At 40.4% G+C, this 6,974-nt stretch overlaps 1 protein-coding gene across 1 annotated transcript in view; it reads left to right on the top strand.

Annotated features, from left to right (window-relative positions):
* The first annotated feature begins 1,000 nt into the window (after positions 1-1,000).
* The window catches only part of LOC138012600 (solute carrier family 12 member 2-like), a 56,132-nt gene continuing 50,158 nt past the window's right edge, over positions 1,001-6,974 (top strand). Inside the window, exon 1 of the mRNA XM_068859411.1 lies at positions 1,001-1,093. The gene's annotated coding sequence lies outside the window, so the exon portion shown is untranslated. The remainder of the gene's footprint in view (positions 1,094-6,974) is intronic.

Raw genomic sequence — 6,974 nt, 5'->3', positions numbered from 1 at the left:
AGCAACGGTTTGGTAGTTAATTAAGAGCCACCCCCTTAAACTCGGTCGGAAAATAGAAGACTTAAACTTCCTCGCGTGACAAACTCTCACGTGACTATTCAGCGAGTGACCATCCAGGTTTCGAGCGCTTATCATAAGTTGCTGTTGATTGGTCAAAGACAAAAACTAGTCAAACCTGTCAATCGAGTCGTCGAACAAAGCGTCATGCATTTTATTTCGAACGCCTGCATAAATACATGTAAGGAAAATATTGTAAGGTCTACTGGGATCATAATTCTGATCTCGGTTTCCAAGTAAACTTCCAGACGAGAAAAACTGACTTTGATGAAGAAATGACATAAAAGGTTGTCAAGTTCCTCTTGAGGAATATCTTTACTTCTATTTGTAACTCGTCTTTACAAACGACCTTCGTTTTTCAACTGTAATATTCCTTTTATTCTACTATATATGACGTTCATTTTTCAATCAATATCAACCCCAACCCTAACCCCAACTTTTAATGTTTGAGTTGTCGAATGCACGTTTGAATTTTGACACTTCAATGGTCCTTGCTTCTTTTACTGACTTGCACCACCGTTTTAATACATTGAGGACACTTGTCTCTTTTTATCGTATTTACGTTTCGGTTTTCTTCCGGCATTAAAAAGAGAAAGTTAAGAGTCGTGTACGTTGTTGCTTGTCTCTAGGAACTCGTTTTCTCCAAAAACCTCAAACTTTAGCAAGCATTCATTGTTTTCTTTTGGAGAAAAATTAGCGTTTTCAGCCATATTTACCTCTGTCGTAAGACTAATACGTCTGTGAAAAACTGGTCAAACTGGTCTTCTGGAGTACAAATATCATGAGATATTTGTACTCGTAGAATCTGTACTCTGCTGACTGCAGTAGAATAATAAAACGCCACATTTTATATTAGCCACTGTTTTTTTAGTTTGACCACTAGAAGCGCTAAATGTGCACTTACGTCATGCATACGTCACACTGTGGTTGTTCTTTCCTCTCGCATGCCTTCACGATCTGTTGTCTTCACTCTCCCCTTTGAAAGCACGAATAACATTCACAGGCGGTTAACCTTGTTCGATTTTCGCTTCCAAAGGTGAGTGTTACTTTAAATGTTGAGCGATTATTACCTCTTACAGCTTTCATAGGGTTTTTGCAATCGGTCACATGAAAGGCTTCGGAGGTTGTAGGTCAATGCTGTCGTAGGTATTCGGTGCAATTGTGCGGAGCCGAACTGACAAGACAAGCGAGAAAGCAACAATCGCTGATAAGCAATGATTTTCTTTCGAAAAGCAGACAGTCGCTGATTACCATTGTGCCCTTCAATAAGGGGAAATATAATAAATTAATAATAGTATACTAATACTAATACTAATACTACTACTAATACTAATAATTATTATTATTATTATAATGATACGGGATAACCCCGTCACTGTAACAATTACTGGAATCAAAGGGGGTCCTGTTATTAAAATACATAAGTAAAAAAAGTCTAAAAGGTAAAAAACACTAAGAAAACTGTTACATGGCCCATATCTATAAGAGGAGATGTATATCTTCTCATAACAATTTAGTTGAGGAAGAAGTCTTTAGTTTCCCTTGAGAATTCAACACGAATTCAATGGAGGATTCTCCTGATTTAACTGACGGGGAGTCTGTTAAATTCCATCACACCAGTAAAATAAAAAAAGATCTCTTGGCGACCTCAGAGGCTCTGCCAGGGTAAATTCCGACAAAAATTTTTGGTTTATCAACGGAGTTGATAATGTAAATTGACCACCGTACAGAGATTATAAAAGCTGACGTTTCGAGCGTTAGCCCTTCGTCAGAGCGAATCGAGGGATTATGGGTTACGTGTAGTTTTTATAGTAGAGTAGGAGCTACGCTATTGGTGGTAACATGGCAACGTGAAAAGTAGGAATATATTAGTTAAATGAAAAGCGTTCGTTAATACCGTGAGGATTAAGGGTGCCGATTTGAAAGATAAATTTTTGTTCCAGATTCTTGCGGCTTTCCGTCGTACCTAGATGTAGGGAAAGGCCGCAGATAGCCATGTGTTTTTTGGAGTGGTTAGGCAGATTAAAATGGCGAGCGACTGGCTTAGATGCATCCTTGTCATTCTTCTCAACATCGCGAAGGTGTTCGCGGAATCGGTCACCTAGTCGTCTACCTGTCTCACCAATGTATAATTTATTGCATAACGTACAGGTTATGCAATAAATGACATTTGCGGAGGTACATGTGAAACGATCGGTGATCTTAACAGATCGCTTAGGTCCCGATATCTTGCTATGCATTGGTGAGACAGGTAGACGACTGGGTGACCGATTCCGCGAACACCTTCGCGATGTTGAGAAGAATGACAAGGATGCATCTAAGCCAGTCGCTCGCCATTTTAATCTGCCTAACCACTCCAAAAAACACATGGCTATCTGCGGCCTTTCCCTACATCTAGGTACGACGGAAAGCCGCAAGAATCTGGAACAAAAATTTATCTTTCAAATCGGCACCCTTAATCCTCACGGTATTAACGAACGCTTTTCATTTAACTAATATATTCCTACTTTTCACGTTGCCATGTTACCACCAATAGCGTAGCTCCTACTCTACTATAAAAACTACACGTAACCCATAATCCCTCGATTCGCTCTGACGAAGGGCTAACGCTCGAAACGTCAGCTTTTATAATCTCTGTACGGTGGTCAATTTACATTATCAACTCCGTTGATAAACCAAAAATTTTTGTATACTACTTCCCCACCGACGCAGCACCACAGTTTCTTTAGAAACTACCCCTTCATTCCTAAATTCCGACAAGCCGCATGGACTAAAAAGTAGCGACAGCACTTAAAGTGAAATCGCGACAAACGACATCCTTTCTTTAAATTTCCGACAGCAACGGTCACAGCAACTTGAAACATTGACAAAGCAACGACACGAGATCTTTTAAAATTCAGACAAGCGACTAGGGACCCCCCGCCCCCCTTCCTGGCAGGGCCTCACCTCGTGAATGTCATTACAGCGTCTAGTCGTAAATGTGTGTACAGAAGCATTTAAATTAAAATACTTTTTCAAATAAGGTGGTACTGAACCATCAAGGCATTTTTCAGTTAACAAGACAATACTCTTAGGCCTGGGTCAAGGGCTTTAATTGGTAAAAATGGTTAATTCGTGATATAATTGGCCAGCTGAATGACAGAATTTCTCGCTGTCCTTAACATTCTGAAGTTTTATAAGCAACCTTCTTAGTCACGTGACGTGTCACGTGACCATTTGTCGAAAAATAGCACGTTTTTGGAGAAAAGGTGACGGTTTTAGTATATGATATCAAATGAGAACGCTTTTCTAAGCAAATTAACTATTTCCATCTGTTCACGTTTGGAATGACTAGTCACCTTTGAGTCCAAAATTCGAGCTTTGATAAATTATAATTCCAATTTTGAAACTCGAGGAAGATCATTCCAAGCGTAGAAGTTTAGATATGTCAGATAGCAATGAAATTCGCCACCGATTCGCTGATTTACGATATTGTAAAATTTTGATCACGTGACTTGTCACGTGATTAATATTACATGTTAAGGCAAAAGAGGACAACATTTCTTATCTTCAAGAGAGATTTCATTTCGTTCCAGGCAATCTAGTGGGATATAGCCGATCAACCATATTTTCCGAACGTATTTTACACCCAGGCCTTAAACTACTTGAGTATATGAAGTTTTCGCCTATTAATCAACGACGCTATACCCAAAGTAGCATTCAGCTCTTTAGTATCGAGACCAGAACTTCGCAGCTCTCTGCTGTAAACTCGCGAGTACATTAGGCGTGCTTACCATTTAGCCAAAATATCCGCAAATTTCGATTTGAGGTCAAGTGGAAAGACAATTTTCCGGAAAACATTTTTGGAAATTGTGGAAAACCTCCAGAGGTAGTCCACTTTTTCCGTTCGCAATGGAATTCGGGAAATTCCCTTACCAATTGCCAGAATCATTCCGTTTCCAGGCCCCTTTTCACAAGATGGCAATTCTCATCCGGTTGGTCAATAAACTCGGAAAATCGCTTACCTTTATGCAACGCCGGATCATTCCATCCGGATTAGTTGGCTAAGCTTAAGTGGTAAGCACCCCGGAATTACCTTTTCCACACCCGTGCTAGACCACATCAGAATAGTCCAAAATGAGTAAAATCATCGTCTCGTAGAGGCGTTCAGCTGCGGCCATGGAAATAGAGATTCTCAAACGCCTAAAAATACCCAATTTCTTCGAGACCGCATGCCCAATATGATTGTTCAAACTCAAGTGCTCATCAATCACGACTCCAAGATATTTAAACTAAAAGACTCAGATTCTGTCAAAGAAGATCCATCGCAGGATGAGCTTATGCTATCCTCTCGCTTTAGCCGTTGGGGTGAGCCACAAATTACATATTCAGTCTTGCTCATATTCAAAAAAAGCTTATTTTCTTGCATCCACGAATAAATACGGTTGATATCTGTGTTAAGGCTTGCTTCTAACTCAATAGCCGTTTTAACGGCAAAAAACAACACTGTATCATCTGCATAGAGCAGAACTTGTGAAAAGCAGATGCAGGCGGACACGTTCAGTTTATGTGCAATATAAAGAGCAGGGGCCCTTATATTGACCCTTGAGAGACGCCAGAAGCTATATCTAGGGGCGAGGAGAGAGTATACAGTACAGGCCGCGGGTATGTCAGCATTACACGCGTGTTTTCACTCAATTTACACGCGCAAAACACGCGAGTAAAAAAAATGCACGAATGCACGTGTAAAAAAATTACATGCAACTTTTTTGCATATGCGATGAAGATTTACACGAAGACGCTCATTAAGTGCGTGTATAAATATTAAAGTAGTGATGTTATCGAGAGTTCGTTTTATTCAGTGGTTTTTAGCTTGACTGTTTAGGTTTTGAATACACTCTTCCTTTCAGAACCTTCAGTCGCTTTTACACGTAATTTTTATTGGGTTCACATCGTCCACATCTCGCGGTGCGTTTTTCATAATGAAAGATTCGCAACAAATTGATTTTCTTCAAATCCTATTAACATTTTTGGGGTATTTACAGTGCGACGCGCCTTACCGTGGCCACCTAAGAACGTTTTTTACACATTGACCACCAACCAGGATGTGTGAATTTGATTGACAGTCACGCCTCCTTGCAAAGTTTGTACAGTTGTAAGTTGAACACCGTTGCATGGGTTGTTGAGTTGACGTATTTACAAGTAATTGTCAAATGTGAAAATTTGTTGGGTGGCCACGGTAAGGCGCGTTGCCTTGTAAAAAGGGATCATCAAGCGACCAACAGTCGTGTGAAAAAAGGTTGAGATCGACAACACAACGCGAAAAGCGTTTTGAGTTAATTTCGCTTCGCTATCACCTTTGCGTTGACCTACGATTTATCTCTTAATGTATATCTATCCTATTTGCAATATTCGCAATTATAAACTAGACGCGCCGTGAGCGTAAACTGGGTTGCCTGTGGTACGTGTTTAATAAAACCCAGAGGGCACTGAATTGGGTGGTATTGAAGGCACGGAAACTGGATTTTCCCAGAAGTAATGCTGGCTGGGCCAATCCAAAACTAATAAAGAAAAAAGCCTAGGAATTCAACAGGTGCTCCTGGTAACTCCTAGAATGGAAGAAGCAGGCCAGGGGATCGAGCTCGAATGCCGTATATTTCTCATCATCCCCAAAGCTGCTGAGTCCGGAAACGAAACACTACTTAGTTCTTTTGACTTCGGGATAAACTATTTACACAGTGAGGTGTAGTGGACAATCAAACTAGAGTTTGTAATGGCAGGAGCCCATCACCCGGAGCGTGCAACTTAACTATACTTGTGCAACGGCGTTTTCACAAGTAAGGCTATTTTTAGATTGAATTTCCCGCTAATGAGACTCCCACAGGAGCCCGATGACCAATTACAAGAAATTAAGCTGACGTCATAGGGTCACCGAACCGTAACTGACTTTGTTTTTTCACCTAATTCGCGGGAAGGGCTAGTCTAAAAATAAACCTACTTGTGAAAACGCCGTTTCACAGACGCTGTATGGAAGTTGCACGCTCCAGGATGGGCTCCTGGTAATAGCTGTTGTTACAGTTGAGCCCACGTCTCAGCGGTGTTAGTTTAAGAAGGCACGAAAACGAGGCTTTCGGGTCAAAACAAGAAACGCTTATTGAAGGACTGTGATTTCTTGATTCTCGACTGTTGTCGCCGCTTTTTTTTCGAGTAAATTGAGATTTGTCTGGCCTTATCGGCGTGGAAAGTATGGAAAGGCACTGCATGGCATATGCATGGATGTGTTTGTAGGCTACGAGGTAGTGTTATAGTCGTAAGCCAAGTCAACCCACGGTGTCAGAACAGACTGATATTGCAATACTCGCAGTTTATTTCGGAACTTCCTGGAACTTGCTGTAGCAATAAAAAACTTGAAATCTTCAATTCGAAACTGGAAATAGACGTTTACGAACATGAATTTCTTAAGCTGTGTGGCTGAGTGTTCTTGTGTATTCTTACCTCTTATGTGGTTCGAACAGAAAACTACCAACGCAACATTCTAAACTGTGATCTAAGGCTAATCACGCGATAAAGGAAATCAAATAAAGAACTAATAAAAGTCCATTAAACCAAAGGATGAAATAGAAATGTTATTCCACACAAAACCGGAAGATTCTGAACATCTCAGTGAGATGATCTCTTGGAATAATTAAGATACTTTTAATTATTTGAGTACATGCAAGAAACAGACAAGAAACAGGAATTCGAAATAATTGCCGTTTTGTCCAATTCCCTGTTGAAACGTGACAAGAGCACTTTGAAGTTGCCTTTTTCTTGACTTGGAGAGCGCCATCTTGGATATGACGTATTATGACGTAGCAATAGTCAACAAATTTATATCATGAAAGCTATATATACAGTCTATACATCATTGGGCGTGTGAAAAACGAACAGCAGTCTTT

The sequence above is a fragment of the Montipora foliosa genome, chromosome 8 (assembly GCF_036669935.1).
Source record: "Montipora foliosa isolate CH-2021 chromosome 8, ASM3666993v2, whole genome shotgun sequence".
Taxonomy (NCBI): domain Eukaryota; kingdom Metazoa; phylum Cnidaria; class Anthozoa; order Scleractinia; family Acroporidae; genus Montipora; species Montipora foliosa.
This window is presented reverse-complemented; position numbering and strand designations above follow the sequence as displayed.